The 11,212-nt window shown below is 35.1% G+C and overlaps 1 protein-coding gene and 1 long non-coding RNA gene across 4 annotated transcripts in view; both read right to left on the bottom strand.

The window, feature by feature from the left end:
• Positions 1–10,292, bottom strand: part of LOC149131971 (uncharacterized) — an 11,826-nt gene extending 1,534 nt beyond the window's left edge. The window contains exons 1-2 of the long non-coding RNA XR_016244925.1: positions 10,019–10,292; positions 1–1,755 (exon numbers count right to left, since the gene is read on the bottom strand). The exon at positions 1–1,755 is cut by the window's left edge and continues 1,534 nt beyond it. This is a non-coding gene — a long non-coding RNA (uncharacterized LOC149131971). The remainder of the gene's footprint in view (positions 1,756–10,018) is intronic.
• Positions 1–11,212, bottom strand: part of LOC106882341 (protein lin-28 homolog) — a 260,465-nt gene that overhangs the window by 175,472 nt on the left and 73,781 nt on the right. The window lies entirely within an intron of this gene.

The following is an 11,212-nucleotide window of genomic DNA, read 5'->3' as shown; positions in this document are numbered from 1 at the left end:
TACACATCTGTAAATGTTTAAAGCTTTATCGGCTTCAAGCTCAACCGTTAAAAGTTAAAATATTTTTGCATTTAAATATTCACTAATATTAATTTCTAGAGTAAGTAACTTTATTACGTTCTTCTATGAAAATTCAGACAACTCTGATATATATATCATAAAGAACTACCTCATAAGTCCTGTTGGGGTTTTATTTGCTGGGGTTCATATATATATATATATATATATATATATATATACATATATATTCATTAATTGAACTGCTATATACTAACTATGCCATGATACACTGAATAAGGCCTGTGGAGCCCTGGGTGTTATGGGGATGAGCAGAAGTGCCATAAGAAATAACGCATCAGTTGCTGAGAAAGCATCTAGATAGTTCTCGTTGAAAAGCGGTGATCGGTGATGTCAGTAGAATGCCGATAAGATTGATGAACTAGGTAATCGGATTGCCTGACTGAAGGTTTATGGTTGTAAGAGCCGAAACAACCTGTGATTCCAGATCACAACACTGATGAGGTGTCCAAATATTGCATCTGTAAACGTATGCCGAACAAACATCTTGTCTAGCGTATAGACAAATAGGAGGTGGCGGATAACGTGTAATAGACACTGAGATTGCGATTTTTTAACGAAGGAGGTGAGAAAATTGTTTTTACTACGGACCACATAGATTTCTTCCGTCATTAAGGATGGAAGTAGGTAAGTAGATTGTAATGATACTAAACGAGAAATGAAACCGTGACAAGCAGTTTCTTATCTCCGAGAAACTTACCTCTGTAGCAGACACGAGGAATGGGAAAGAAGAAAGGAGAGAAAGAACAATAAAATACGCTATAGATAATTATCTAAAATCTAAGCTATTTTAATCTATATACAGAGAACTTATTTCTATTATGCACTGACCAGTTTAAATAGAATATACGCATTATATACACTACATGGTATAGATGGAAAAAAATCTAGCATAAAAATTTCAAAAAACTATTTTTTCACTGGAAAAATCGTTTCCTGCTTCATCAGAACCATAATAGCCATTTCCTGAATTTTAAGTTTTTTCTTTCTTTTTTTCTTTCATTTTTTTTTTCATTCCCTCAAACAGCTGAAAGATTTGTTATTCATTATTGGACATACTTATGCTAACGACTGGCTGCATTTTTTTTTAGGGGTGGGGTTTACTTATGGAAAAATATAATAAATAAATCTTTTTTTTTTTTTCTCTTCATAAGAATATACGTTTACACTAACTTACATAGTTTCCATCGTAATTTCTGTAGCTTAGCACAGAAAATGTTAAACGTTTTACTGGGAGAAGTGGAAAAAAACACGATACTTTTGCTTCAATTATTAACAAAGTTAAAAAAAAAAGAACGAAGAAAAATCGTGTTTTTTTGTTTTTGTTTTGTCTTTAGTTTTTTTTTTTTTTTCCTGAACGATCAACAAACAAACAAACAAACACAATCTCTTTTGCTGTTGCTTGCTGCCTGAAGTGAGTGATGTTCTGAGGCGAGTCTTTCGATTTTTCGCAAAACGTATTTGGTTGATTTCAGAGAGGATCTGCTTCCTGCTGTGCAAACGTGATGCTTCTTGGACAGTGCCGATCAGGAGAGAATTCAGAATTTGTCCCCAACTGCCTATAGCTTTGAATGGTGCTCTTTTCTGACATTGGTCGGCTGAGTGGTCGAGAAAATCTCTTTAGACTGTTCTGGATTCGGCAGCTCCTGTCACTTTGAACAACCACGTGGGGGACCCCTAGAGTTACAAAAAAAATTCAGTAATTCAGTTTCGACTACTTAACACCTATTTTATATGTTTTTTTTTTATATAATTATTTTTTTTATATCGTATATTTATTCTAGAAGTTACGGAGAGAAAGAGAGACAAAGAAAGAGAAAGAAAGATAGAAAGAAAGAGAATACAAAATGGCTGAGTGATCCTAGACTTTGTCTTAGATATATTTTTGTAATCAGATGAAGACCAAGTAAAAGACAGTGAAAAAAGACAGGAGATATATATATATATATACATACATATATATATATATATATATATCCTTATACATACATATATATATATATATACACACATATATATATATACACACACACACACATATACATATATATATACGTATATATATATATATACATACATATATATAAATACATACACATATATAAATACACACACATGTATATACATATATATATATATACACACACACACACGTATATATATATATATATATAGCGTGTATGCTACTGTAGATAGCTAGATAAATAGATAGATAGCGTGTGTGTATGTTACTTTAACGAATGAATGAGAGAGGAGTGTTGACTACAAGCCATTTATTTTATTTAAGACGACTGACCAGAAAGAAGCATTTCCACAGAACAAAATATTTGGAATAATTTAGAAGCGAATAAAACACCCCGCCCATAACCCCACCACCTCACACGGACGCATTTTAATTAACTAATTAGTATCTTAAGGTGTAAGCGGTTCCACACAGCATTTTATTCTTTGATTGCTTTCGGTCACTTGAGTGAAGCCACGGAAAGGTTATGGCATACAACAACGTCTTTTCATCTATCTATCGGCAGTTATATATATGGTGTGTATATATGGTGTATATATATATATATATATATACTTGCATACAACTGTATGCGTGACTGCGTGTTTGTATGTGTGAAGAGATTTATATAAAAGAACACCACCCAATCGAGAGAAACGAAGGGCACCGCTGAACTGCTGACCAATGACAAACCAAACTATAACACAAAGGAATAAGCAGCATGCAAACTAGAACACAGTCATGAACGGGCGCACACAATTCATACATACGCATGCACACACACACACACACACAAATATACGATGAGATTCTGTTTAGGTTCCTTAGTCATTAGACATCCTGAAAATGACAGCCAAATCTCCTCAAATTTACATCTCAGTATTTTTTAAGTGGCACGTTAAATTAATGTGGTATTCAATTCCATGATCGTAGGTAAAAGGCGGTGAAACAACATGAGATCGAACTTGGAATCACGTGATGGCTAAGCCAACTTCTTTAACATATGACTTTCTCTGCTTCATAGGAACATCAAAGAATACTTTGGATGATCATTTCGTTGGATGGACCTATTCAATGGAGAGATTAGTAATTATTAAAATTTGTAAGAATTAACGAGTAAGGAATATTTCTTTTGAGTATCCATAGGTTCCTTTCGTGAGATAATTAATCAGGTTTTGAAAATGTCATTATCATTATCGATATTGAATATATATTAATAATTCTTTAATCACTACCACCCTACCTCCTTATCTTTAATAACGTTGATTATATTCATCTCGAGACATGAAAAGCAGAATTAATTATCATTAAGAAGAAAAAATAATAATAATAATAAATATTAAAATCTTCAATTTTATCACTCATACAAATTTGCTATCAAACTGCAATTAGTTAATGACAATTACATCAACTTAATATTTGTGGTAATGCTGGGCAACTGTAACTCATTTACACGGTCTGTGCCTAGCTTTAATAGCCTGCACTTCCAATTCATTTTTCCTGATGAAGGACTAACAACTGAAACGGCCAAAACTCTATTCTTTTTAAGCGTTAAACTAATACAACGTTTATTAAAAGTTTCCTTCCGGCAATGTCTTGCTTTTGTATTCATTACCTTATATATATATATATATATATATATATATATATATATATATATATATGGGACGGACAAACAGAGAAAATGTGGTTTGTGTATGTGTATCTGAGAGACAGACAGACAGACAGCGACAGAGAGAGAGAGACAAAGAGACAGACACACTGCCAGTTTGTACGAATTAATAACAATTTGAAATAGACAATAAGATTAAGTCGAGTTAAAAAATTGACAAATTATTTTTACGATCACAAAATATTGACCTGTAAAACCTGGCTATGTGACAAGATTTGCCTATCTTCTGACATAAGGATCCTCTGTAGCAACTGCTTATCGTGCCTTAAACATTTATCTGTTGTTGTCACGTTCACTTACCTGTAAGTAAGTACAGCATATTTGGTACAATCCACCGTAGAACGTTATCAAAGAGAGTGATTTCAGTTATCGAGTGTTTTCTCATCAAGTTATGTAAGGTTCTAATACGAAGCAGGGTTTGTAACTTTCAGAAATATAAACTCTTTCAGGTTAACTTACTCTCAACGCCCATCGCGAACACGAAAGTATTCAGTAGTTTTGCAAAGAATCTGTGGGTTATTGAACACAACAGTCACCGCCACCCGACACCGACACCACCATCAAACCCATCGATTTTCCGCACACTATGATGTGTTTTCTTTGAATACATACGGCATGCATCGCTTTGTGTGAAAAATTCCAAAGAACGAACCGTCTTGTAAAAGGCTTTAAGTAACGTATACGCACGCACACACACACGTACACATATATACTAAATAGACGAATAAACATGTGTATATATATATGTGTGTGTGTGTGTGTGTGTGTGTGTGTGTGTGCATGTACATATGCAACTATTATTGTGTGTGTGCATAGACATTTATATTGATATATACACACGTGTATATATATATATATGCATATATATATACAAATACGCAGACACATATCTACACAAATAAATATATACATTTATATATACATATATATATATATATATATATATATATATATATATATATATATATATATATATACATATATACATACATATATAGATAGATACATACATACATGCATACAGACAGACAGACGTATATGCACACATATATTCGTACACATAATTATTCAGTTATTTTCCCCCTAATAGTATAGTTTTCGAAACTGAATAATCACGAACAGGTTTTTTCCTTCCTTCCTTCCCTTGTCATATCTACCACCTTCCAGCCTCCTCCCTCTCCTCCACATCATCATCATTATCATCATCAGCATCGTCACCTTTTGTCTTGAACAGCAGTAACGGTGCCTCCTTCACCGTCGTAGTAATCTTTATGTCAGAATTGATGAGTGAGTGACCCTCACTGAGTCATCTGAAGAAACCTTCCTTGAGCCATTTGGACAATGAGTCAACCATTTCAAACTCTAGAATCATCTTTATTAGCTGCCAGTAATCAACCATTGCTGCTGACAACATTTACAGCCCAAAACAGCAACTTCCTTCTCTCTCCATTCTATCTATCTATCTATCTATCTATCTATCCAGCCATCTATCTATATCTATCTATCTATATTTTGTCTCTTTATCTCACTTTTTCCTTCTCTTTTTCTTTTTTCTTTTTGTTTCTCTATCTTACCATTTTTTCCCTTATTTCTTTCTCTTCCCATTCTTTTGAGATATTTGCATCGCCATTTTGTCTATCATTTTTCTAAACATATCTATCTATCTATCTTCAATCTAACTCTCCATTTATGTCACCACATCTAAGTATCTATTATCTTTCTATCTATCAATATATTTATCAATGCGTCAATATATCAAAGTAGTTAACTATTTAGGCTTCTGTGTGTGTGGAGAGAGAGAGAGAGAGAGAGAAAGAGAGAAAGAGAGAGAGAGAGAGAGAGAGAGAGAGAAATAGGTTACCTATCTAAATAGCTATGAAGTTATCTAACTGTCTATATATATATCACTGTCCTTCTTTCCAGTGATGCATCTATCTATCCAAATAGCTACCTGAATCTTTATGTAAATATCTATCTAGCTATCTATCTATCTAAGTCAATATGTATCTATCTATCTATCTATCTATCTATCTATCTGCCTCTCTACGTAGCTATCTCTCTATGCATCTATCTATCTATCGATTGATCGATCTATCATGAGTTCTGGTATTTATTTGAATGAAACGATGTCGATCCACACCAAAGCACACGAATAGAAAGAAAGAAAGAAAGAAAGAAGAAAGAAAGAAAGGGTTGAAGAATAAGAAAAGGAAAAGAGAAACAGAACGAGAAGAAATCAATAAAAGTAACAAAATACTACAAAAAAAAAAAATAAATAAAATAATACAGAAACGAAGAATTGTCCAAGTTGGCGGAATTCTGCTAGAAGGAACAATGTTATTTGTTACACTGACCAGTTTTATGCTCGATAAGCAATGACGTCACTGGTTTCGAAGATAATGCGTACACATGTCAAACTGGGAATGATTGAAGGGCAGAATAGCAGAATGACAGAATCGTAGAATAGCTGTGAGAAGCAATGTATAAGGTAATGAAGTATGTATAAGGTAAAAGAATGAAGTTGTGTGTGTGTGTATGTGCATGTACACACACACACACACACACACACACACACACACACATACATATATATGTGTGTGTGTGTGTGTGTGTGTGTGTGTGTGTGTGTGTGTGTGTGTGTGTGTGTGTGTGTGTGTAAATATATATGTCATATATATATATATATATATATATATATACATATATATATATATGTCTAATTATATATATATATATATATATACACGTGTGTACGTATACATACATGCGCACACACATATACATAAATACATATGCATAGATGTATTTACATAATATACAATAATTAATGGGAAAAATATTGAAGATTGCCCATACACGCCCTTTGCAAGAAAAATATACTATTAAGTGGGTGGCCAACACACTTCATTTAATGAGCTTTATAAATGCCTTATTAGTGAAACTTTTTCCCGCAGCGGGGAGATAAACACAATTATTTAGCATTAAGCATTAACTCTTCAAAAGAAATGCATAGAAGACGATTCTAAAACCCCAATTAATTTCAAATTTAGGTACAAGGCTATGCAGTATGAAATGAGTCTGATCTGATACGTAGGGTGATAATTTAGTACATGTTTCGATCGTATTAAAACTCTTAAGCAAAATAGTGTCTCATCACTACTTACCTGGTCATAGATGATTTAAATATATAATACTTCTTGTGAAGGCGCATGGCTTAGTGGCTAGCGATATTCGGCTCAGAATTGTAAGGTCATGTGTTCGATTCCCGGCGGCGTGTTGTGTCCTTGAGCAAGACACTTTATTTCACGTTGCTCCAGTCTACCCGGCTGGCAGAAAAGAATAGTACCTGTAATTCAAAGGATCAGCCTTGTCACACTGTGTCACGCTGAATCTTCCTGAGAACTACGTTAAAGGTGCGCGTGCCTGTGGAGTGTTCAGCCACTTGCACGCTAATTTCACCAGGTGGCCGCCCTGTTGATCAGATCAACTGGAACACTCGTCGTAGTAACCGACGGAGTGCCAGGTTTAAATAATAGTTCTTACGTCTACCGGTGCTTATTTGGAGAATTTTTGTAATTCCCGGTGAAGATGAGAGCCAAACAAGACCGAATCCATTCTAAGGCTGTTTCTTCAATTACTTAAATATCAATCCTTCTCTTTGCTGCATGTCGTAGTTCTTAATTAATTTGGATTTCGAAGTCGTCGTACTTGGCGCTTTTTGCTTTTTTTTTTTTTATCAGAGTAAATTTTTTAAACTAATAATTTGAATGATTTTTCGTCCTCATTATGGATGAAATTACAATTATTTAGACACTTTCTGTACAGGGCACTACCTGTGTTAGCCCTAGTATGTATGTATGTATGTATTATGTATGTATGAAGTTAATATTACAGTCCGTTCGCTGTTTCTTTCGTAATATCTATTTTAGTAAGAATTCTTAGAGGCAGATATAATTATTAAATTAATTAATTAATTGCTACTTTATATTTTGAAAAAAAAACATCTTATCATCAAGAACAACAACAATCTCTAAACGAAAATAATTTGGCCAAGTGGAATACAGTCGATAGTGCTAGCCCTCAGTACGTGACTGGTACTTTAACAACAGTAATAGTAATAATCATCATTATTATTATTATCATTATAATCATTATTATTATTATCATCATCATCATTATTATTATTACTATTATTATCATTATTATTATTACTATTATTATCATTATTACTATTATTATTATTATTACTATTATTATTATTATTATTATTATTTCTTCTACTGGCTACAAAGGCTACAGACGTTGATGACAAAGACGAAAAACAACACAAATAATGATGATGATGATTATTAAGTAAATATAATTAACGCCAGCCCAAACGAGGTTGAGAGACGGAGACACAAGGAGAGCCAACAGCAAAAACATTTTAGCCATCAGACGAACTCAGCATCATCGTTATCGTCATCATCATTATCCTCATCAGTCGATGAACCGAAAGTCTATCGCACTTTTCTATTCTGCTGCAAGGTCTGTCAGGAAGAATTGTGCAATGACCAAAAGACCAATAATAATGATAATAATAATAATAATAATAAATGATGACATGACCCCCCAGAAAGAAGGAGAGGCTTTGTCATGCAGACAATCTGTTTAATGCCATCCGGTGCATGTGGAGTGATGATAATATTGTAACAACTGCACTGCGTCCATCTCTGCCCACCCTTCCTCACCGTTTCGTAAGATGATAAATTAATTTACTGTTCGGTATTACGTTATGGCCACACGTTTCGCGTTTTACGTAATGAAAGTGTGTGCATGTATGAATGCATGCATGCATGGACACATGTATGTATTTATGCATGTATGTATCTATGTGTGAATGGATGTGTATACGCACATATATATATATATATATATATATATATATATATATATATGCGTGTGTGTGTACGTGTGCGTATGTACATGTCTGGATTTGCATGCATATATGTATGCGAAAATAACTGTTTGTGTGCGTTAATGTATATCTACGTAAGTGTGTGTGTGTGTGTGTGTGTGTGTGTGTGTGTGTGTGTGTGTGTGTGTGTGTGTGTGTGTGTGTGTGTGTGTGTAAATGGAAATTTTAGTTATGTTTGTGAATATTATGCGTACATATAATTATATTTGTGACTGTGCGTGCACGCACTGACATATACACACAGATATATATGTATACGAACGTCCATATTTTTGCTTATGCCTGTGTGTGTATATGTGTGTGTGTATGCAGATACTTATATACGTATATATTGCCTGACCACAGCCTTGGAGCTGAAACGTATGAAAGTATAAAAGAACAAAATGCATACACCCACAAGAAATTCATACATACATACATACAAATAAATAAATAAATAAATAAATAGATACATAGGTAAATAGACAAACAGACAGACAGACTGATAGATAGACAGATAGACTGATACATAGGTAAATAGACAGACAGACAGACGGATAGATAGATAGACAGACAGACAGACAGGCACAAAGATAGATAGATAGATAGATAAATAAATCGATAAATACATAGGTAAATAGACAGACAGACGGGCGGATAAATAAATAGAGACTGGTAAATAGATAAATAGATAGATAGAAAGATAGATAGACAGATTCCCAATGTGTGTGTGTATCTGTGTGGACGTGTGTGTCCGTAGACGTATATCTATGTGCATTTGTATCAAAGAAAGGTCATGTTATGGCATCAAGATTCTCTCGCGAAAAACACGGGAGAGCTTTTAACGTAACGCCTCACTTAATTACTGTAAGCAACATCACCATCACTACCACTATCATCATCATCATCATCATCATCATCGTCATCATTATCATAACAGTAACAGTAATAGTAAGTATCAATCCCCGTAGGTGGCGGCGGCGGGGTGGGGGAGGAAAACAAGGCAATGCAATTAGTGTAGGTAGGTAGGTTATGGCCAGCACGAAGTTGGATGGAGAGAGAGTGGTGTGGTGTATATTAGCAGTGACAAGATAGACACGATGCGCCGCCCGCGCGCTCTCAATGACCCCACCACCACCAGCGCCACCAGCGCCACCGCCATCACCCTCTCTATCCCCATTACTTATTACACCAGATGGTAAGACTTAGTACGCATGAATACACACTTTACCTCCTTCCATCTTTCCCCCCTTTCTCCTCCTACCACCACCACCAGCATCATCATCATCAATGGAAGACATTAAACGTAAATTTGAAACGATAAACTCACTGACTTTGACTTGCGGCCGGCAGGCGATGGTCCAGCCGTGTCTCTTCCAATCCTTATTTTTTCCCTTTCTCAAGCCAGAGTGACCGATTCTGACACAGGCTGACTGCACGTTTGGTCGATATATTCAGCCAGAATGACGAGATAACCAGCCTCAGCCCGCACCCGCCTGCCAACCAGCCAACCAGCCAACCAGCCAGCCAGCCGGCCAGCTAGCCAGAGAGACAACGGAGCTAGCAGTCAGTCAGTGTCATCTGTCTGTCTGTCCGTCAGGCTAGAAAACCAGCCGACAAACAATTTACCCAGACCAACACGACAATCGCCTCCCGCCACCATATAGTCGTTTCTTTCTTTCCTTCTTTATTCGTCTCTAATTTCGTCTCCATATATAATACATGTACGTATGCATGTGTGTGTGTGTGTGTCCAAGCGCGCGCATGTCATATATATATATATATATATATATTATTTTTGTTTTTATTTTTGCATTTACAATTTTTATATATATATATATATATATATATATATATATATATATATATATATACACAGACGTCTCTATGTATGTATGTATATAAATGAAATCTGTCTATAAAATATGTTAGCGAAAACCTGACACTCGAAGTAACTCTCTCTCTCTCTCTCACACACTCACACACACACTGAAAGATCCACGAAACTAATTTGCGCGGTAAGAAACTTGCTTAAATGTTTGTCTCATTCTCTTGTATGTATTTGCGTATACACACACATATACATATATATATATATATATATATATGTATATATATATATATATATATATACAAAATACATAACGAGAGAGAGAGAGAGAGCGTATGTGTGTGTGTGTGTTAGACACGAAGGCACATAAACACACACGAACAATAGGGAGAATGAGACCGACCATCAGCTGGACATGGGTAGGTCAAGGGAGATAACATGACATTTATTCTCCGGCCAAGTGAAACAGGTTACAAAGAAAGAAAAATATTACACACACACGCACACGCACACACACACGCACGCACACACGCACGCACACACACGCACACACACACACGCACGCACACACACACACGTACGCACACACACACACGTACGCACACACACACACACACGCACGCACGCACACACGCACGCACGCACACGCAAACAGATATATATTTTTCAATTCATGTATGTGTGTATCTGTGT

This window comes from Octopus bimaculoides, chromosome 18, assembly GCF_046866305.1.
Source record: "Octopus bimaculoides isolate indiv1 chromosome 18, ASM4686630v1, whole genome shotgun sequence".
NCBI classification, from domain to species: domain Eukaryota; kingdom Metazoa; phylum Mollusca; class Cephalopoda; order Octopoda; family Octopodidae; genus Octopus; species Octopus bimaculoides.
Note: the sequence above shows the minus strand (reverse complement) of the source record. Positions and strands in the feature narration are given on the sequence as shown.